The sequence below is a fragment of the Arachis stenosperma genome, chromosome 1, assembly GCF_014773155.1.
Source record: "Arachis stenosperma cultivar V10309 chromosome 1, arast.V10309.gnm1.PFL2, whole genome shotgun sequence".
In the NCBI taxonomy this organism is placed as follows: domain Eukaryota; kingdom Viridiplantae; phylum Streptophyta; class Magnoliopsida; order Fabales; family Fabaceae; genus Arachis; species Arachis stenosperma.
In genome coordinates this window covers 103783005-103806498 of record NC_080377.1, presented here as the reverse complement: position 1 = coordinate 103806498, position 23494 = coordinate 103783005, and positions in this window count along the sequence as shown.

Here is a 23494-nt window from a genome sequence, read left to right as displayed (position 1 = left end):
ATCCTTGAATCCTACTCGGAATACCACAGACAAGTTTTAGACTTTCCAGATTCTCAAGAATACCGCCATCAATTCTAGCTTATACCACGAAGATTCTGATTAAGGAATCCAAGAGATAAACATTCAAGCCTTGTTTGCTTGTAGAACGGAAGTGGTTGTCAGGCACGCATTCATAAGTGAGAATGATGATGAGCGTCACATAATCATCACATTCATCATGTTCTTGGGTGCGAATGAATATCTTAGAACAAGAATAAGCTGAATTGAATAGAAGAACAATAGTAATTGCATTAATACTCGAGGTACAGCAGAGCTCCACACCTTAATCTATGGTGTGTAGAAACTCCACCGTTGAAAATACATAAGTGATAATGGTGATCATTGGCTTCGGCCCCAGAGAGGGAACCAGAAGAACCAAGATGAAAATACAATAGCAAAAGGTCTTATTTATAGAGAACTAGTAGCTTAGGGTTTACAGAAATGAGTAAATGACATAAAAATTCACTTCCGGGCCCACTTGGTGTGTGCTTGGGCTGAGCATTGAAGCTTTCATGTGTAGAGACTTTTCTTGGAGTTAAACGCCAGCTTTTGTGCCAGTTTGGGCGTTTAACTCCCATTTCTGAGCCAGTTCCGGCGTTAAATGCCGGAAATTCTTGAGCTGATTTGGAACGCCGGTTTGGGCCATCAAATCTCGAGAAAAGTATGAACAATTATATATTGCTGGAAAGCCCAGGATGTCTACTTTCCAACGCAATTGAGAGCTCGCCAATTGGGCTTTTGTAGCTCCAGAAAATTCACTTCGAATGCAGGGAGGTCAGAATCAAACAGCATCTGCAGTCCTTTTTCAGCCTCTGAATCAGATTTTTGCTCAGGTCCCTCAATTTCAGCCAGAAAATACCTGAAATCACAAAAAAACACACAAACTCATAGTAAAGTCCAGAAAAGTGAATTTTAAATAAAAACTAATAAAAATATAATAAAAACTAACTAAAACATACTAAAAACATACTAAAAACAATGCCAAAAAGCGTATAAATTATCCGCTCATCAATAACATTGGGTTGCCTCCCAACAAGCGCTTCTTTAATGTCAGTATCTTGACAGTGGGCCCTCATGGAGCCTCACAGATGTTCAGAGCAATGTTGGAACCTCCCAACACCAAACTTAGAGTTTGAATGTGGGGGTTCAACACCAAACTTAGAAGTTGGTTGTGGCCTCCCAACACCAAACTTAGAGTTTGACCGTGGGGGCTCTGTTTGACTCTATTTTGAGGGAAGCTCTTCATGCTTCCTCTCCATGGTTATAGAGGGGTATCTTTGAGCCTTAAACACAAAGGAATCTTCATTCACTTGAATGATCAATTCTCCTCTGTCAACATCAATCACAGCCTTTGCTGTGGCTAGGAAGGGTCTGCCAAGGATGATGGATTCGTCCATGCACTTCCCAGTCTCTAGGATTATGAAATCAGTAGGGATGTAGTGGTCTTCAATCTTTACCAGAACATCCTCTACAAGTCCATAAGCTTGTTTTCTTGAATTGTCTGCCATCTTTAGTGAGATTCTTGCAGCTTGTACCTCAAAGATCCCTAGCTTCTCCATTACAGAGAGAGACATGAGGTTTATGCTTGACCCTAGGTCACATAGAGCCTTCTCAAAGGTCATGGTGCCTATGGTACAAGGTATTGAAAACTTCCCAGGATCCTGTCTCTTTTGAGGTAATCTCTGCCTAGTCAAGTCATCCAGTTCTTTGGTGAGTAAAGGAGGTTCGTTCTCCCAAGTCTCATCACCAAATAACTTGTCATTTAGCTTCATGATTGCTCCAAGGTACTTAGCAACTTGCTCTTTAGTAACATCTTCATCCTCTTCAGAGGAAGAATACTCTTCAGAGCTCATGAATGGCAGAAGTAAATCCAATGGAATCTCTATGGTCTCAGTGTGAGCATCAGATTCCCATGGTTCCTCATTAGGGAACTCATTGGAGGCCAGTGGACGTCCATTGAGGTCTTCCTCAGTGGCGCTCACTGCCTCTTTCTCCTCTCCAAATTTGGCCATGTTGATGGCCTTGCACTCTCCTTTTGGATTATCTTCTGTATTGCTTGGAAGAGTACTAGGAGGGAGTTCAGTAACTTTCTTACTCAGCTGACCCACTTGTGCCTCCAAGTTTCTAATGCAGGACCTTGTTTCAGTCACGAAACTTTGAGTGGTTTCGATTAGATCAGAGACCATGGTTGCTAAGTCAGAGTGGCTCTGCTTAGAATTCACTGTCTGTTGCTGAGAAGATGATGGAAAAGGCTTGCCATTGCCAAACCTGTTTCTTCCACCATTATTGTTGTTGAAACCTTGTTGAGGTCTCTGTTGATCCTTCCATGAGAGATTTGGATGATTTCTCCATGAAGGATTATAGGTGTTTCCATAAGGTTCTCCCATGTAATTCACCTCTTCCATTGAAGGGTTCTCAGGATCATAAGCTTCTTCTTCAGATGAAGCGTCCTTAGTACTGCCTGGTGCAGCTTGCATTCCAGACAGACTTTGAGAAATCATATTGACTTGCTGAGTCAATATTTTATTCTAAGCCAATATGGCATTCAGAGTATCAATCTCAAGAACTCTTTTCTTATAATTCGTCCCATTGTTCACAGGATTCCTTTCAGAAGTGTACATGAATTGGTTATTTGCAACCATTTCATTGAGTTCTTGAGCTTCTGCAGGTGTCTTCTTCAGATGAAGAGATCCTCCAGCAGAGCTGTCCAATGACATCTTAGACAGTTCAGACAGACCATCATAGAAGATACATATGATGCTCCATTCAGAAAGCATGTCAGAGGGACACTTTCTGATCAATTGTTTGTATCTTTCCCAAGCTTCATAGAGGGATTCACCTTCCTTCTGTCTGAAGGTTTGGACTTCCACTCTAAGCTTACTCAATTTTTGAGGTGGAAAGAACTTTGCTAAGAAGGCATTGACTAGCTTTTCCCAAGAGTTCAGGCTTTCTTTAGGTTGTGAGTCCAACCATATCCTAGCTCTGTCTCTTATAGCAAAAGGGAATAGCATAAGTCTGTAGACCTCAGGGTCAACCCCATTGGTATTGACAGTGTCATAGATTTGCAAGAATTCAACTAAAAACTGATGAGGATCTTCCAATGGAAGTCCATGGAACTTGCAATTCTGTTGCATTAGAAAAACTAATTGAGGCTTAAGCTCAAAGTTGTTTGCTCCAATGGCAGGGATAGAGATGCTTCTCCCATAGAAGTCGGGAGTAGGTGCAGTAAAGTCACCCAGCACCTTCCTTGCATTGTTGGCATTGTTGTTATTTTCGGCTGCCATGTCTTCTTCTTGTTTGAAGATTTCTGTTAGGTCCTCTACAGAGAGTTATGCTTTAGCTTCTCTTAGCTTTCGCTTCAACGTCCTTTCAGGTTCAGGGTCAGCCTCAACAAGAATGCTTTTGTCTTTGCTCCTGCTCATATGAAAGAGAAGAGAACAAGAAAATATGGAATCCTCTATGTCACAGTATAGAGATTCCTTGAGGTGTCAGAGGAAAAGAAGAATAGAAGGAAGAGGTAGAAAAATTCGAACTTATTAAGAGAGATAGAGTTCGAATTGTGCATTGAGGAGGAGTGTTAGTCCATAAATAGAAGGATGTGAAAAGAGGGGAAGAAATTTTCGAAAATTAAAGTGAATTAATTAAAAGAAATTTTGAAAAAAGGTAATTAATTTTCGAAAACTAAGATTGAGAAAGAAACAAAGTGATTTTGAAAAAGATTTTGAAATTAGAAATCAAAAAGATATGATTGAAAACTATTTTGAAAAAGATGTGATTAAAAAGATATGATTGAAAAGTTATGGTTTTAAAAAGATATGATTGAGAAGATATGATTTGAAAAACAATTTAAAAAGATTTGATTTTGAAAATTAATGACTTGGCTATCAAGAAATTTAAAAGATATGATTCAGACATTAAACCTTTCTTAACAGAAAAGGCAACATACTTGAAATGTTGAATCAAATCATTAATTGTTAGCAAGTATTTTTGAAAATGGAAAGAAATTGATTTTGAAAATATATGATTGAAAAGATATGATTTGAAAAAGATTTGATTTTGAAAAATTATGAAAACTAGAAAAAAAATTTGAATTAAAAACAAAATCTTCCCTCTTGTGCCATCCTGGCGTTAAACACCCATAATGGTATCCATTTTGGCGTTTAACGCCCAAAACTCACCCCTTTTGGGCGTTAAACGCCCAGCCAGGCACCTTGACTGGCGTTTAAACGCCAGTTTTTCTTCCTCACTGGGCGTTTTGAATGCCCAGCTTTTTCTGTGTAATTCCTCTGCTGTATGTTCTGAATCTTCAATTCTCTATATTATTGACTTGAAAAGACACAAATTAAATTTTTTTTTTGAATTTGTAATGATGAGGAATAATCAAAATGCAACTAAAATCAAATAAACAATGTATGCAAGACACCAAACTTAGAAGTTTGTATACTATTGACACTAACAAATTGAGAATGCATATAAGAAACAACAAAACACATAAAACAAGAGAATTTAAAGATCAGAGCAAGGAAATCATCAAGAACAACTTGAAGATTAATGAAGACACATGAATGAATTCGAAAAATGCAAGAAGAAAAGAAACATGCAATTGACACCAAACTTAAAATTACACACTAGACTCAAACAAGAAACATAAAATTATTTTTGGTTTTAAGATTTTATAATTTTTTTGGATTTTTCAAAAATTGAGTGGAACAGAAAATAAAGAGCTTCAAAACTTTTAATAAGAATTTCAGGAATCATGCAATGTTAGTCTAAAGCTTTAGTCTAAAGAAATTAGACATGGCTAGCCAAGCTTCAGCAGGACATTACATTCAAGAGCTAAATTGATGAGAATCAATCAGCTTTGGTGATGATGAAAACATCACCTTGAAACTCTAGAATTCATTTTTAAAAATTCTGATGAAAAATACTGGTGCACGAAATTGCAATCACACTTTTGCAACCCCGCACAACTAACCAGCAAGTGCACTGGGTCGTCCAAGTAATACCTTACGTGAGTAAGGGTCGATCCCACGGAGATTGTCGGCTTGAAGCAAGCTATGGTTATCTTGTAAATCTTAGTCAGGATATCAATAATTATCAGGGTTGATTGTGAAAAGTAAAAGAACATGAAATAAGTACTTGTTTTGCAGTAATGGGGAACATGTTGAGGTTTTGGAGATGCTCTGTCTTCTGAACCTCTGCTTTCCTACTGTCTTCTTCTTCAAACACGCAAGGCTCCTTCCATGGCAAGCTGTATGCAAGGGTTTCACCGTTGTCAGTGGCTACCTCCCATCCTCTCAGTGGAAATGTTCAACGCACCCTGTCACGGCACGGCTATCCATCTGTCGGTTCTCAATCAGGCCGGAATAGAATCCAATGATTCTTTTGCGTCTGTCACTAACGCCCCGCCCTCAGGAGTTTGAAGCTCGTCACAGTCATTCAATCATTGAATCCTACTCAGGATACCACAGACAAGGTTTAGACCTTCCGGATTCTCTTGAATGCCGCCATCAGTTCTAGCTTATACCACGAAGATTCTGATTAAGGAATCCAAGAGATATCTACTCAATCTAAAGTAGAACGGAGGTGGTTGTCAGGCACGCATTCATAGTTGAGAATATGATGAGTGTCACGGGTCATCACATTCATCCGGGTTAAGAACAAGTGATATCTTAGAACGGAAGCAAGCATGATTGAATAAGAAACAGTAGTAATTGCATTAATCCATCAAGACACAGCAGAGCTCCTCACCCCCAACCATGGGGTTTAGAGACTCATGCCGTGGAAGGTACACAAAGAAACGTGTAAAGTGTCATGAGGTCCAGATACAATGTCAAAAGATCCTATTAATAGTGAACTAGTAACCTAGGGTATACAGAAATGAGTAAATGACGAAAAAATCCACTTCTGGGTCCACTTAGTGTGTGCTTGGGCTGAGCATTGAAGCTTTTATGTGTAGAGACCTTTTCTGGAGTTAAACGCCAGCTTTCATGCCAGTTTGGGCGTTTAACTCAAGTTTTATGCCAGTTCCAGCGTTAAACGCTGGAAATTCTGAGGCTGATTTGCAACGCCGGTTTGGGCCATTAAATCTCGGACAAAGTATAGACTATTATACATTGCTGGAAAGCCCAGGATGTCTACTTTCCAATGCCGTTGAGAGCGCGCCAATTGGGCTTCTGTAGCTCCAGAAAATCTACTTCGAGTGCAGGGAGGTCAGAATCCAACAGCATCTGCAGTCCTTTTCAGCCTCTAAATCAGATTTTTGCTCAGATCCCTCAATTTCAGCCAGAAAATATCTAAAATCACAGAAAAACACACAAACTCATAGTAAAGTCCAGAAAAGTGAATTTTAACTAAAAACTAATAAAAATATACTAAAAACTAACTAGATCATACTAAAAACATACTAAAAACAATGCCAAAAAGCGTATAAATTATCCGCTCATCAAATACCTAATCTAAGCAACAAGATGAACCGTCAGTTGACCAAACTCAAACAATCCCCGGCAACGGCGCCAAAAACTTGGTGCACGAAATTGTGATCATCAATGGTGCCATCAACATGGTACGCTCAATTGAAATCTCAACTCTTTATCACAACTTCGCATAACTAACCAGCAAGTGCACTGGGTCGTCCAAGTAATACCTTACGTGAGTAAGGGTCGATCCCACGGAGATTGTCGGCTTGAAGCAAGCTATGGTTATCTTGTAAATCTTAGTCAGGATATCAATAATTATCAGGGTTGATTGTGAAAAGTAAAAGAACATGAAATAAGTACTTGTTTTGCAGTAATGGGGAACAGGTTGAGGTTTTGGAGATGCTCTGTCTTCTGAACCTCTGCTTTCCTACTGTCTTCTTCTTCAAACACGCAAGGCTCCTTCCATGGCAAGCTGTATGCAAGGGTTTCACCGTTGTCAGTGGCTACCTCCCATCCTCTCAGTGGAAATGTTCAACGCACCCTGTCACGGCACGGCTATCCATCTGTCGGTTCTCAATCAGGCCGGAATAGAATCCAATGATTCTTTTGCGTCTGTCACTAACGCCCTGCCCTCAGGAGTTTGAAGCTCGTCACAGTCATTCAATCATTGAATCCTACTCAGAATACCACAGACAAAGTTTAGACCTTCCAGATTCTCTTGAATGCCGCCATCAGTTCTAGCTTATACCACGAAGATTTTGATTAAGGAATCCAAGAGATATCTACTCAATCTAAAGTAGAACGGAGGTGGTTGTCAGGCACGCGTTCATAGTTGAGAATATGATGAGTGTCACGGGTCATCACATTCATCCGGGTTAAGAACAAGTGATATCTTAGAACGGAAGCAAGCATGATTGAATAAGAAACAGTAGTAATTGCATTAATCCATCAAGACACAGCAGAGCTCCTCACCCCCAACCATGGGGTTTAGAGACTCATGCCGTGGAAGGTACACAAAGAAACGTGTAAAGTGTCATGAGGTCCAGATACAATGTCAAAAGATCCTATTAATAGTGAACTAGTAACCTAGGGTATACAGAAATGAGTAAATGACGAAAAAATCCACTTCTGGGTCCACTTAATGTGTGCTTGGGCTGAGCATTGAAGCTTTTATGTGTAGAGACCTTTTCTGGAGTTAAACGCCAGCTTTCATGCCAGTTTGGGCGTTTAACTCCAAGTTTTATGCCAGTTCCAGCGTTAAACGCTGGAAATTCTGAGGCTGATTTGCAACGCCGGTTTGGGCCATTAAATCTCGGACAAAGTATGGACTATTATACATTGCTGGAAAGCCCAGGATGTCTACTTTCCAATGCCGTTGAGAGCGCGCCAATTGGGCTTCTGTAGCTCCAGAAAATCTACTTCGAGTGCAGGGAGGTCAGAATCCAACAGCATCTGCAGTCCTTTTCAGCCTCTAAATCAGATTTTTGCTCAGATCCCTCAATTTCAGCCAGAAAATACCTAAAATAACAGAAAAACACACAAACTCATAGTAAAGTCCAAAAAAGTGAATTTTAACTAAAAACTAATAAAAATATACTAAAAACTAACTAGATCATACTAAAAACATACTAAAAACAATGCCAAAAAGCGTATAAATTATCCGCTCATCACAACACCAAACTTAAATTGTTGCTTGTCCCCAAGCAACTGAAACTCAAAATAGAATAAAAAGAAGAGAATATACTATAGACTCCAAAAAATCAAAGAAACATAGTTCCAATTAGATGAGCGGGACCAGTAGCTTTTTGCTTCCGAACAGTTTTGGCATCTCACTTTATCCTTTGAAGTTTAGAATGATTGGCATCTTTAGGAACTCAGAACTCAGATAGTGTTATTGATTCTCCTAGTTAAGTATAATGATTCTTGAACATAGCTAGTGTATGAGTCTTGGCTGTGGCCCAAAGCACTCTGTCTTCCAGTATTACCACCGGATACATACATGCCACAGACACATAATTGGGTGAACCTTTTCAGATTGTGACCCAGCTTTGCTAGAGTCCCCAATTAGAGGTGTCCAGGGTTCTTAAGCACACTCTTTTTGCCTTGGTTCACAACTTTAACCGCTCAGTCTCAAGTTTTCACTTGACACCTTCACGCCACAAGCACATGGTTAGGGACAGCTTGGTTTAGCCGCTTAGGCCAGGATGTTATTCCTGTAGGCCCTCCTATCCACTGATGCTCAAAGCCTTGGATCCTTTTTATTACCCTTGCCTTTTGGTTTAAAGGGCTATTGGCTTTTTCTGCTTGCTTTTTCTTTTTCTCTTCTATTTCTCTTTTTTTTTCATTTTTTTTTGAATCACTGCTTTTTCTTGCTTCAAGAATCAATTGATGATTTTTCAGATCCTCAATAACAGTTCTCCTTTTCCATCATTCTTTCAAGAGCCAACAATTTTAACATTCTTAAAACAACAAATTCAAAAGACATATGCACTGTTCAAGCATTCATTCAGAAAACAAAAAGTATTGTCACCACATCAAACTAATTCAACTAGTTTCAGAGATAAATTCGAAATCCTGTACTTCTTGTTCTTTTGTAATTAAAGCATTTTTCATTTAAGAGAGGTGATGGATTCATAGGACATTCATAACTTTAAGGCATAGACACTAAGACACTAATGATCACAAGACACAAACATGGATAAACATAAGCATGAAATTCGAAAAACAAGAAAATAAAGAACAAGGAAATTAAAGAACGGGTCCACCTTAGTGATGGCGGCTTTTTCTTCCTCTTGAAGATCTTATGGAGTGCTTGAGCTCCTCAATGTCTCTTCCTTGCTTTTGTTGCTCCTCTCTCATGATTCTATGATCTTCTTTAATTTCATGGAGGAGGATGGAATGTTCTTGGTGCTCCACACTTAGTTGTCCCATGTTGGAACTCAATTCTCCTAGGGAGGTGTTAATTTGCTCCCAATAGTTTTGTGGAGGAAAGTGCATCCCTTGAGATGAATTTCTCCATCTCCCATGGCTCGGAGGTGGAAGCTTTTGGCTTCCCTTTCCTCTTTCTAGAGGTTTCTCCGGCCTTAGGTGCCATAAATGGTTATGGAGAAACAAAAAGCAACGCTTTTACCACACCAAACTTAGAAGGTTTGCTCGTCCTCGAGCAAAAGAGGAATGAAGAGAGAGAGTGGTGGGGTAGGTGGGGATCCTGTGGGATCGACAGATCCTGAGGTGTCAAGGATAATTCATCCCTGCACCAAGTGGCGAGCAAAAATGCTCTTTCTGCCAATTCTGGCGTTAAACGCTGGGCTGGTGCCCATTTCTGGCGTTTAATGCCATCTTGGTGCCCATTCCTGGCGTTTAACGCCAGTCTGGTGCCCCTTTCTGGCGTTAAACGCCCAGAATGGTGCCAGACTGGGCGTTAAACGCCCATTTGCTGCCCTTACTGGCGTTTAAACGCCAGCAAGGTTTTCCTCCAGGGTGTGCTATTTTTCTTTCTATTTTTCATTATGTTTCTGCTTTTTCAATTGAATTTGTGACTTCCCATGATCATCAACCTATAGAAAACATAAAATAACAAAGGAAAATAATAAATATAACATTGGGTTGCCTCCCAACAAGCGCTTCTTTAATGTTAGTAGCTTGACAGTGGGCTCTCATGGAGCCTCATAGATGTTCAGAGCAATGTTGGAACCTCCCAACACCAAACTTAGAGTTTGAATGTGGGGGTTCAACACCAAACTTAGAAGTTGGTGGTGGCCTCCCAACACCAAACTTAGAGTTTGACTGTGGGGGCTCTGTTTGACTCTGTTTTGAGAGAAGCTCTTCATGCTTCCTCTCCATGGTTACAGAAGGAGAACCTTGAGTCTTATAGTTTGCACTGTCTGCAAGCCACGGAGCTTCCTGAATAGCAAACACTTGCTCATCCGGAAAGGTTTCAGAGAACTCAGTAGGAGGGAGGGATGCTCCTGCTACTGGTTCTATCCGGGACAAGTGATCAGCCACTTGATTCTCTGTCCCTTTTCTGTCTCTTATTTCTATATCAAACTCTTGCAGAAGCAACACCCATCTTATGAGCCTGGGTTTTGAATCCTGCTTTGTGAGTAGATATTTAAGAGCAGCATGATCAGTGTACACAATCACTTTTGATCCTACTAAATAAGATCTGAACTTGTCAATGGCATAAACCACTGCAAGTAACTCCTTTTCTGTGGTTGTGTAGTTCTTCTGTGCTTCATTTAGAATACGGCTGCCATAGTAAATGACGTGCAGAAGCTTACCATGCCTTTGTCCCAGTACTGCACCAATGGCATGGTCACTGGCATCACACATTAGTTCAAATGGTAATGTCCAGTCTGGTGCAGAGATGACTGGTGCTGTGACCAGCTTAGCTTTCAGAGTTTCAAACGCCTGCAGACACTCATTATCAAAAATAAATGGAGTGTCAACAGCTAGCAGATTACTCAGAGGTTTGGCAATTTTTGAAAAATCCTTTATGAACCTTCTGTAGAATCCTGCATGCCCCAGAAAGCTTCTGATTGCCTTAACATTGGTAGGTGGTGGTAATTTTTCAATTACTTCAACTTTAGCTTGATCCACCTCTATTCCTTTGTTTGAAATTTTATGCCCAAGGACAATTCCTTCAGTCACCATAAAGTGACATTTTTCCCAGTTTAAAACTAGGTTGGTCTCTTGGCATCTTTTCAGAACAAGTGCTAGATGGTTAAGGCAGGAGCTGAATGAGTCTCCAAATACTGGAAAGTCATCCATGAAGACTTCCAGAAATTTCTCTACCATATCTGAGAAGATAGAGAGCATGCACCTCTGAAAGGTTGCAGGTGCATTGCACAGACCAAAAGGCATCCTTCTGTAGGCAAATACTCCAGAAGGACATGTAAATGCTATTTTCTCTTGGTCCTGAGGATCTACTGCAATTTGGTTGTAACCTGAGTAGCCGTCCAAAAAGCAATAGTATTCATGACCTGCTAGTCTCTCTAGCATATGGTCTATGAATGGTAAAGGAAAATGATCCTTTCTGGTGACTGTATTGAGCCTTCTGTAGTCAATACACATGCGCCACCCTGTAACTGTTCTTGTAGGAACTAGTTCATTCTTTTCGTTATGAACCACTGTCATGCCTCCCTTCTTAGGGACAACGTGGACAGGGCTCACCCAGGGGCTATCAGAAATAGGATAAATAATCCCAGCCTCTAGTAACTTAGTAACCTCTTTCTGCACCACGTCCTTCATGGCTGGATTTAGCCTCCTCTGTGGTTGGACCACTGGTTTGGCATTATCCTCCAATAGGATTTTGTGCATGCATCTAGCTGGGCTAATGCCCTTAAGATCACTTATGGACCACCCAAGAGCTGTCTTGTGTGTCCTTAGCACTTGAATCAGTGCTTCCTCTTCCTGTGGATTCAAAGCAGAGCTTATAATCACTGGAAAAGTGTCACCCTCTCCTAGAAATGCATACTTCAGGGATGGTGGTAGTGGTTTGAGTTCAGGTTTGGGAGGCTTATCCTCCTCCTGAGGAATTTTCGAAAATTCCTTTGTTTCCTGTGGTTCTTCTTGATCAAGCTGAGCATCCTTGAAGATGTCTTCAAGTTCTGATTCTAGGCTTTCAGTCATATTGATCTCTTCCACCAAAGAGTCAATAATGTCAGCGCCCATGCAGTCATTTGGTGTGTCTGGATGCTGCATAGCTTTCACAGCATTCAACTTGAACTCATCCTCATTGACTCTCAGGGTTACTTCCCCTTTTTGTACATCAATGAAAGTTCGTCCAGTTGCTAGGAAGGGTCTTCCTAGAATGAGAGTTGCACTCTTGTGCTCCTCCATTTCCAGCACCACAAAGTCAGTTGGAAAGGCAAATGGCCCAACCTTGACAATCATATCCTCTATTATGCCTGATGGATGTTTAATGGAGCCATCAGCAAGTTGGAGGCATATCCGGGTTGGTTTGACTTCTCCAGTCAACCCAAGCTTTCTGATAGTGGATGCAGGTATTAGATTGATGCTTGCTCCAAGATCACATAGGGCTGTCTTGGTGCAAGCGCCTTCTAATGTGCATGGTATCATAAAGCTTCCTGGATCTTGAAGCTTTTCTGGTAAGCTTTTCAGAATGACTGCACTGCATTCTTCAGTGAGAAATACTTTTTCAGTTTCTCTCCAATCCTTCTTATGACTTAAGATCTCTTTCATGAACTTAGCATAAGAAGGTATTTGCTCAAGTGCCTCTGCAAACGGAATCTTTATTTCAAGAGTCCTTAGATAATCTGCAAAGCGGGCAAATTGCTTATCTTGCTCCGCTTGGCGGAGTTTCTGAGGATAAGGCATCTTGGCTTTATATTCTTCAACCTTAGTTGCTGCAGGCTTGTTCCTTACAGAAGTGGTTGAAGAATCCTTTTTAGAGGGATCACTGTCAGCACTCTCAGGTGTCTGATCCTCCCTTGGCGTCTGAACGCCAGGATTGGGTGGAAAATGGGCTTTAAACGCCAACTTTTCCCCCTTTTCTGGCGTTTGAACACCAGAACTGGGCAGGGAATGGGCGTTTAACGCCAGCTTTCCCTCCCTTCCTGGCGTTTGAACGCCACTAGCATTCCTCTCTGGGCTCTTACTGTCCTCAGAGGGATTTTGAACAGTGGTTTGGTTATCCTCTGTCAATTGTTCCTTATTTGACTTTTTACTCTTTTGAGTGGTGTTGTTCAGTGTCTTCCCACTCCTTAGTTGAACTGCTTGACACTCTCCTGTTATCTGTTTAGATATCTGCTGTTTTGCTTGATTCAACTGCAGTTCTATGTTCTTGTTAGCAACTTTAGTTTCATGGAGCATCTCTTTAAATTTTGCTAACTGTTCTATCATCAGGAGCAATTGTTGATTAAGCTCAATCATCTATTCTTGAGGATTAGGATCAGTGACTACTGCCATGACTTCCTCTTTTGGAGAGAACTCATTGCTAGAGTATAAATATTGGTTTCTAGCAACAGTGTCTATAAGCTCTTGAGCCTCTTCAATTGTCTTCCTCATGTGTATAGATCCACCAGCTGAGTGGTCTAAAGACATCTGAGCTTTTTCTGTAAGCCCTTAGTAGAAGATGTCTAACTGTACCCACTCTGAAAACATTTCAGAGGGGCATTTTCTTAGCATACCTCTATACCTCTCCCAGGCATTATAAAGGGATTCATTATCCTCTTGTTTAAAGCCTTGGATGTCCAGCCTTAGCTGTGTCATCCTCTTTGGAGGGTAAAAATGATTCAGGAATTTGTCTGATAACTGTTTCCATGTCTTTATGCTTGCTGTAGGTTGGTTATTCAACCACCTTTTAGCTTGATCTTTTACAGCAAATGGAAACAGTAATAGTCTGTAGACATCCTGATCCACCTCTTTATCATGTACTGTGTCAGCAATTTGTAAGAACTGTGCCAGAAACTCAGTAGGTTCTTCCTGTGGAAGACCGGAATACTGGCAATTTTGCTGCACTATGATAATGAGTTGAGGATTTAGCTCAAAGCTGCTTGCTTTGATGGGAGGTGTACAGATGCTACTCCCATATGCAGCTGTAATGGGGTTGGCATATGACCCCAGAGTCCTTCTGGACTGATCAATCCCACTTAGGTCCATAATGGATAAAGGGAAATGATATGGATTGCAAAATTTTTTTTTTGAATTAGCCGAAAAAAATAAAATAAAATAAAACAAAAGGAAAATAAAATAAAGATTCAAAAATTAAAAGAAAATAAGATCAAAGCAAATTGAAAACTGAATCAATTAGTTAATTAAAAAGATTTTGAGATTAGCAATTAGAAAGATATGATCGAAAAATTTTTATGAAAGAGATTTTATTTTTGAAATGAAGAAAGAGAAAAACAACAAAATGACACCAAACTTAAAATTTTTAGAAAATCAAACACAATTTTTCGAAAATTTTAAAGGAAAAACACAAAGAGGACACCAAACTTAGAATTTTTACGGATCAAAAAGGGACTAAAGACATGCAAATTCGAAAATTAGAAGAAAAACAAAAGCATGTAATTGACACCAAACTTAAAATATGAAACTAGACTCAACTAAAAGACTCTAAACCAACAAAAATAAAACAATCTTAATCTAAGCAACAAGATAAGCCGTCAGTTGTCCAAACTCGAACAATCCCCGGCAACGGCGCCAAAAACTTGGTGCACGAAATTGCAATCACACTTTTGCAACCCCGCACAACTAACCAGCAAGTGCACTGGGTCGTCCAAGTAATACCTTACGTGAGTAAGGGTCGATCCCACGGAGATTGTCGGCTTGAAGCAAGCTATGGTTATCTTGTAAATCTTAGTCAGGATATCAATAATTATCAGGGTTGATTGTGAAAAGTAAAAGAACATGAAATAAGTACTTGTTTTGCAGTAATGGGGAACAGGTTGAGGTTTTGGAGATGCTCTGTCTTCTGAACCTCTGCTTTCCTACTGTCTTCTTCTTCAAACACGCAAGGCTCCTTCCATGGCAAGCTGTATGCAAGGGTTTCACCGTTGTCAGTGGCTACCTCCCATCCTCTCAGTGGAAATGTTCAACGCACCCTGTCACGGCACGGCTATCCATCTGTCGGTTCTCAATCAGGCCGGAATAGAATCCAATGATTCTTTTGCGTCTGTCACTAATGCCCCGCCCTCAGGAGTTTGAAGCTCGTCACAGTCATTCAATCATTGAATCCTACTCAGAATACCACAGACAAGGTTTAGACCTTCCGGATTCTCTTGAATGCCGCCATCAGTTCTAGCTTATACCACGAAGATTCTGATTAAGGAATCCAAGAGATATCTACTCAATCTAAAGTAGAACGGAGGTGGTTGTCAGGCACGCATTCATAGTTGAGAATATGATGAGTGTCACGGGTCATCACATTCATCCGGGTTAAGAACAAGTGATATCTTAGAACGGAAGCAAGCATGATTGAATAAGAAACAGTAGTAATTGCATTAATCCATCAAGACACAGCAGAGCTCCTCACCCCCAACCATGGGGTTTAGAGACTCATGCCGTGGAAGGTACACAAAGAAACGTGTAAAGTGTCATGAGGTCCAGATACAATGTCAAAAGATCCTATTAATAGTGAACTAGTAACCTAGGGTATACAGAAATGAGTAAATGACGAAAAAATCCACTTCTGGGTCCACTTAGTGTGTGCTTGGGCTGAGCATTGAAGCTTTTATGTGTAGAGACCTTTTCTGGAGTTAAACGCCAGCTTTCATGCCAGTTTGGGCGTTTAACTCCAAGTTTTATGCCAGTTCCAGCGTTAAACGCTGGAAATTCTGAGGCTGATTTGCAACGCCGGTTTGGGCCATCAAATCTCGGACAAAGTATGGACTATTATACATTGCTGGAAAATATCTAAAATCACAGAAAAACACACAAACTCATAGTAAAGTCCAGAAAAGTGAATTTTAACTAAAAACTAATAAAAATATACTAAAAACTAACTAGATCATACTAAAAACATACTAAAAACAATGCCAAAAAGCGTATAAATTATCCGCTCATCAAATACCTAATCTAAGCAACAAGATGAACCGTCAGTTGACCAAACTCAAACAATCCCCGGCAACGGCGCCAAAAACTTGGTGCACGAAATTGTGATCATCAATGGTGCCATCAACATGGTACGCTCAATTGAAATCTCAACTCTTTATCACAACTTCGCATAACTAACCAGCAAGTGCACTGGGTCGTCCAAGTAATAAACCTTACGCAAGTAAGGGTCGATCCCACGGAGATTGTTGGTATGAAGCAAGCTATGGTCATCTTGTAAATCTCAGTCAGGCGGATTCAAATGGTTATGGAGGATTAATGATTAAAAGATAAATAAAACGTAAAATAAAGATAGAGATACTTATGTAATTCATTGGTGAGAATTTCAGATAAGCGTATGGAGATGATTTGTCCCTTCCGTCTCTCTGCTTTCCTACTGCCTTCATCCAATCCTTCTTACTCCTTTCCATGGCAAGCTGTATGTTGGGCATCACCATTGTCAATGGCTACTGTCCCGTCCTCTCAGTGAAAATATTCAACGCGCTCTGTCACAACACGGCTATTCATCTGTCAATTCTCAATCAGGTTGGAATAGAATCCAGTGATTCTTTTGCGTCTGTCACTAACGCCCAGCCTTCAGGAGTTTGAAGCTCGTCACAGTCATTCAATCATTGAATCCTACTCAGAATACCACAGACAAGGTTTAGACCTTCTGGATTCTTTTGAATGCCGCCATCAATTCTAGCTTATACCACGAAGATTCCGATTAAGGAATCCAAGAGATAAACATTCAAGCCTTGTTTGCTTGTAGAACGGAAGTGGTTGTCAGGCACGCGTTCATAAGTGAGAATGATGATGAGCGTCACATAATCATCACATTCATCATTTTCTTGGGTGCGAATGAATATCTTAGAACAAGAATAAGCTGAATTGATTAGAAGAACAATAGTAATTGCATTAATACTCGAGGTACAGCAGAGCTCCACACCTTAATCTATGGTGTGTAGAAACTCCACCGTTGAAAATACATAAGAACAAGGTCTAGGCATGGCCGAATGGACAGCCTCCCAAAGAGGGTTCAATCATAAAAACATGATCAAAAGCCTCTAATACAATAGCAAAAGGTCCTACTTATAAATAACTAGTAGCTTAGGGTTTACAGAGATGAGTAAATGACATAAAAATCCACTTCCGGGCCCACTTGGTGTGTGCTTGGGCTGAACTTTGAAGCTTTCATGTGTAGAGACTTTTCTTGGAGTTAAACGCCAGCTTTTGTGCCAGTTTGGGCATTTAACTCCCATTCTTGTGCCAGTTCCGGCGTTATACGCCATAATTCTTGAGCTGACTTGGAACGCCTGTTTGGGGCATCAAATTTCAGACAAATTGTGGACTATTATACATTGCTGGAAAGCCCAGGATGTCTACTTTCCAACGCAATTAAGAGCGCGCCAATTGGGTTTCTGTAGCACCAGAAAATCCACTTTGAGTGCAGGGAGGTCAGAATCCAATAGCATCGGCAGTCCTTTTCAGCCTCTGAATAAGATTTTTGCTCAGGTCCCTCAATTTCAGCCAGAAAATACCTGAAATCACAGAAAAATACACAAACTCATAGTAAAGTCCAAAAAAGTGAATTTTAACTAAAAACTAATAAAAATATAATAAAAACTAACTAAAACATACTGAACACATACTAAAAACAATGCCAAAAAGCGTATAAATTATCCGCTCATCAACGTGCACGCGTGCTGTATGCGCACGCGTGGATTGGGAATTCTGACAATCCACGTGCACATGCAGCTGATGCATACGCGTGGGAGGGTAACGTTGGACCAACAATGCTGCCTCAAACGTTGGTGGCCAATGTGTGCGATTCTGATATCAAAATGCTAAATTTGAAAAAGTGCAACGACGCACACGCGTCTCTGGCGCGTACGCGCATGCTTAACTTTTGAGAATCTATGCGCATGCGTACATTACGCGCACGCGTACATTATGCGCACGCGTGGATAGGCAAAGTTGGAGGGAACGTTGCCATTCCAACGCTGAAGGCAACGTCTTCTAAAAGCTTTCAAAATTGGAAATTGGGATTTTTGCATCCACGCGCACGCGAAGTGTACGCGCACGCGAAGTGTACGCGCACGCTTGGATGCGTATTCTTACCCCAAGGGTGCAAACGCGCAAAGCACGCGTACGCGTGGGTAGAAGAACGTTGGCACTCTAACGTTGATTCAAATGCCAATAACAGCAAGCAGAACTGAATTTTCTAAGGGGCATTTGTTTCAACGTTGGTCCTCAAACGTGGACTCTGATGAGTGGATAATTTATACGCTTTTTGCCATTATTTTTAGGTAGTTTTTAGTAAGATCTAGCTACTTTTGGGGATATTTTTTTAGTTTTTATGCAAAATTCACATTTCAGGACTTTACTATGAGTTTGTGTGTTTTTCTGTGTTTTCAGGTATTTTCTGGCTGAAATTGAGGGACCTGAGCAAAAATCTGATAGGAGGTTGACAAAGGACTATTGATGCGGTTGGATTCTGACCTCCCTACATTCAAAATGGAATTTCTGGAGCTACAGAACTTCAAATGGCGCTCTCTCAACTGCGTTGGAAATTAGACATCCAGGGCTTTCCAGAAATATATAATGGTTCATACTTTATTCAAGTTTAGATGACGCAAACTGGCGTTTAACGCCAGTTCCATGTTGCATTCTGGAGTAAAATGCCAGAAATACATCACAAACCAGAGTTAAATGCCAAAAACACGTTACAACTTGGCGTTTAATCCCAAGAGAAGCCTCTGCACATGTAAAGCTCAAGCTCAGCCCAAGCACACACCAAAGTGGGCCCTGAAAGTGGATTTCTGTTCTTAGACTTATTTTTGTAAACCCTAGAAACTAGTTTAGTATAAATAGAACTTTTTACTATTGTACTAGGGGCCTTTTTCCCATTTTTCAAATTCATATGTCCTTTGGGAAGGCTGGCCACTCGGCCATGCCTGGACCTTGTTCTTATATATTTTCAACGGTGGAGTTTCTACACACCATAGATTAAGGTGTGGAGCTCTGCTGTACCTCGAGTTTTAATGCAATTACTACTGTTTTCTATTCAATTCAAGCTTATTCTTGTTCTAAGATATCATTCGTACTTCAACCTGATGGATATAATGATTCGTGACACTCATCATCATCCGTCCTTATGAACGCGTGCTTGACAACCACCTCCGTTTTACCTTAGATTGAATGAATATCTCTTGGATTCCTTAATCAGAATCTGCGTGGTATAAGCTAGAATCTATTGGCAGCATTGTTGAGAGTCCGGAAAGTCTAAACCTTGTCTGTGGTATTCCGAGTAGGATTCAGGGATTGAATGACTGTGACGAGCTTCAAACTCGCGATTGTTGGGCGTAGTGATAGACGCAAAAGAATCAATAGATTCTATTCCGACATGATCGAGAACTGACAGATGATTAGCCGTGTTGTGACAGAGTATTTGGACCATTTTCACTGAGAGGATGGGAAGTAGCCATTGACAATAGTGACTCCCTACATACAGCTTGCCTTGGACAGGAGTAAGAAGGAATGGATGAAAGCAGTAGGAAAGCAGAGATTCAGAAGGAACACAGTATCTTCATGCGCTTATCTGAAATTCCCACCTATGAATTATATACGTATTTCTATCTTTATTTCATGCTTTATTTATCTTTATATTCGAAAACCACTATAACCATTTGAATCCACCTAACTGAGATTTACAAGATGACCATAGATTGCTTCATACCAACAATCTCCGTGGGATCGACCCTTACTCACGTAAGGTATTACTTGGACGACCCAGTACACTTGCTGGTTAGTTGTGCGAAGTTGTGACAAAGTGTGATTCACGTTTGAGAGCTCCAAGTCTATTGGCGCCTGATGCCAGGGCATCTTGGCTAGTTTTACTAGCCATTTTTTGTATGCTTTAGGTTGGTTTCATGCATTTTCTTAGGAAATAAGCAAGTATTTGGTTGAAAATGCAATCATACCATGATTCAAGCAAACATTGTGAATTTTGAATGATTTCATGAGAATTATGCATGAACTGATGCGCTTTGTTTGATTGATTTTAGGTAACAAGAAGAAGAGAAGAGCCACGTTAGTGGCTACGTTAGTGCCACTAACGTGGCCATTAACGTGGAAGAAAAGAGAAGCCCCAACGTTAGTGAGAAAGTTAGTGGCATTAACTTTGAAGAAGGAGAGCATGGAACATTAGTGGTAAAAGTAAACACCATTAACGTTTGCGAAGCAAAAAGACCCACGTTAGCTTCCACGTTAGTTACATTAACGTGGGAGCTAACGTGGAAGGAAAGGGAAACGCCAACGTTAGTGGAAAAAGTGAGTGCCACTAACGTTTGCGAAGCAAAAAGACCCACGTTAGCTTCCACGTTAGTTACATTAACGTGGGAACTAACGTGGAAGGAAAGGGAGATGCCAACGTTAGTGGAAAAGGTGATATCCACTAACGTTTGTGAAGCAAAAGGACCCACGTTAATGGCCACGTTAACTACATTAACGTGGTAGTTAACGTGGGCAAAAGTCTCACCTGGCAGCCTGACCATGCCTTCTTCAAACAAGAATAACTTGTGCCACAAAGCTTCAAATGAGGTGATTTCAAAGGCATTAGAAAGTAGGATTCTAGAGATTTCCAAGCATATATGGCACTACATGGTGGACACTAAAATTGAGGGAGACAACCTGCCCCGAAAGTGCAAAGATGAACATGGTATCAACCTGTAGTAAGGCCAACTGACCTCTTCCCCTTCCAAGAAGTGTAACTCGAGCTGTAGACCTCCAAATGATGCACTTCAAAAGGCATTGGAAAGTAGACATCCAGGGCTTTCCAACAATATATAATAGTCTTGAGTGGACATTAAGTTTGAGCTCCAAAACCTGGCAATATTAAGCCCCTGATCGCTAGCGTTATTGTGACTCACTTTTTCCAGTTACGCTAGCGACTATGCCAACGACTATGTCTACTTCAAAGGAGCATAACTTGAGTTAAAAAGGTCCAATTGAGGTGATTTCAGTTACGTTAGAAAGATGACATTCAGAGCTTTCCAAAGATATATAATAGTTTATAGTGGGCATGAAATTGATGCACAAAAAAGAGGCATCTTTTAAGCCCCAAAAACACCAACTGGGTAGCAAGTGCAATGTTAGCCACAATAACTTTAGCACTAACGCCACACTTGTAGCGTTAGTGTGGCTAACGGCAGCACTAACGCTGCACCTGGACCTCAACTTGATTCACTTCTCTCTCAAGTCCACTTCAAAGCTCAAGCAAGCAAGCCCACAATTGTCAACCAATCAAGGCCACAAGAAGCATATAGAATAAGAATTTTCATTTAATTGTAATTTGCTTTTAATTTTGTAATTTAGGGGAGCCTATATAAAGGCCTTAGTCTTTACATTCAAAATATTGAGGAACAGAGAATTGAAGGAAGGGGGAGAGAGTGAAGACCAATTCGAACTTCTGTAAATTGGCACACTCCAAGGGGAGTGGGTCTTCGGACCCCTCCCCTCCACCACTCTTCTTCCTTTTCTCTTCTTTTCTTCCTTAGGAGTAGTTTCGTTTTAGTTGTAATTTTCATTTATGAACTTTGAATTTCATTTTTAGTTTTAACTTTTATCTTTATTTTTCTGCACTTTCTTTCTTTTCTATTTTGGATAGAGCAATGATCAACTAACTCTTTTCATTGGGTTAGAGAGCTCTATTGTGATTTAATGGATCAATTGTAATTTTTATTCTTCTTCTTCTTTCTTTTCTCTTGATTTTACTAGAGAGCTTTCGATCTTCATCCAATTGGGTAATTGTCTCGGAAGAGAAATTGCTCATACTTGGGTTTCCTCTGAACCTTGGAAGAGGAATGAGGAAATCATGCTAGAAATGCTCTCTCACATTGGATTAGGTTAGGGGTTGGATGGATATTGTGACATTTAATCCTACCAATACTTTGATCTCTGAATGTGTGTGGTATAATCAGTGACCAAACTTCATCTCTAGCCATGAGCAATTAAATCAAGGAATTGGGAAATTGTTTAAGCTTAGAGAGATTGGATTGCCAAGGAATTGGGATCCAATCACTTAAGATTGCCAAGGAGATCAATGAATGCATTGATTGAGGAAGAGATGAGAATGAACTTGATCCGGAGGATTGCAATATCTCTTGATCCCAATGTTCATTTTATTTTTAGTTCTTACATTTACTTTTCTTGCCATTTTACTTTTCTGCACTTTATTGCTTTATTTACTTTTATGCCATTTACATTTCCTTGTTACTTATCACTCCAATATGATTCGTCTAACTAGGATAATCAATTAACCATTGATTGCTTAATCCATTAATCTCTGTGGGATTCGACCTCACTCTATTGTGAGTTATTACTTGACGACAATTCGGTATACTTGCCGAAGGAGATTTGTTGAGAGACAAATTTCCCGTGCATCAGCGCCATTGTTGATGATCACAATTTACGCGCACCAAGTTTTTGGTGCTGTTGCCGGGGATTGTTTGAGTTTGGACAACTGACGGTTCATCTTGTCGCTCAGATTAGGTAATTTTATTTTCAAAAAGTTTTCAAAAATTTTTCTTCTTTTTCATTTTTCCAAAAATTATTTTCGAAAAATACAAAAAAAATCATAAAATCAAAAAAAATATTTTTGTGTTTCTTGTTTGAGTCTTGAGTCAATTTTTAAGTTTGGTGTCACTTGCATGTTTTTAAAATTTGTGCATTTTTTTTCGAAAGTTCCATGCATTGCATTCTCCATGATCTTCAAGTTGTTCTTGGTAAGTCTTCTTGCTTGATCTTTATATTTTCTTGTTCTGTGTCTTTTGTTATTTTTCATATGCATTTTTGCATTCATAGTGTCTAAGCTTTGAAAATTTCTAAGTTTGGTATCTTGCATGTTTTTCTTTTCTTGAAAATTTTTCAAAAATAAGTCTTGATGTTTATCTTGATCTTCATAATATTCTTGGTGTTCATCTTGACATTCATAGTGTTCTTGCATGCATCATGTGTTTTGATTCATAATTTTCATGTTATGAGTCATTTTTGTGTTTTTCTCTCTCCTCATTAAAAATTCAAAAATAAAAAATATATCTTTTCCTTGTTTTACTCATAATTTTCGAAATTTTGGGTTGACTTAGTCAAAAATTTTTAAAATGAGTTGTTTCTTGTTACTCAAGTCAAGATTTCATTTTTAAAAAAAATCTTATATTTTCAAATTCTTTTTCAAAAATCAAATCTTTTTTATTTTTTATTATTTTCGAAAATTTCAAAATTGATTTTTAAAATCTTTTTCTTATCTTTATTTTAAATTTTCAAAAACTTTACTAACAATTAATGTGATTGATTCAAAAATTTGAAGTTTGTTACTTTCTTGTTAAGAAAGGTTCAATCTTTAAATTCTAGAATCATATCTTTTAGTTTCTTGTTAGTCAAGTAATCAATTTTAATTTTAAAGATCAAATCTTTTCAAAAAT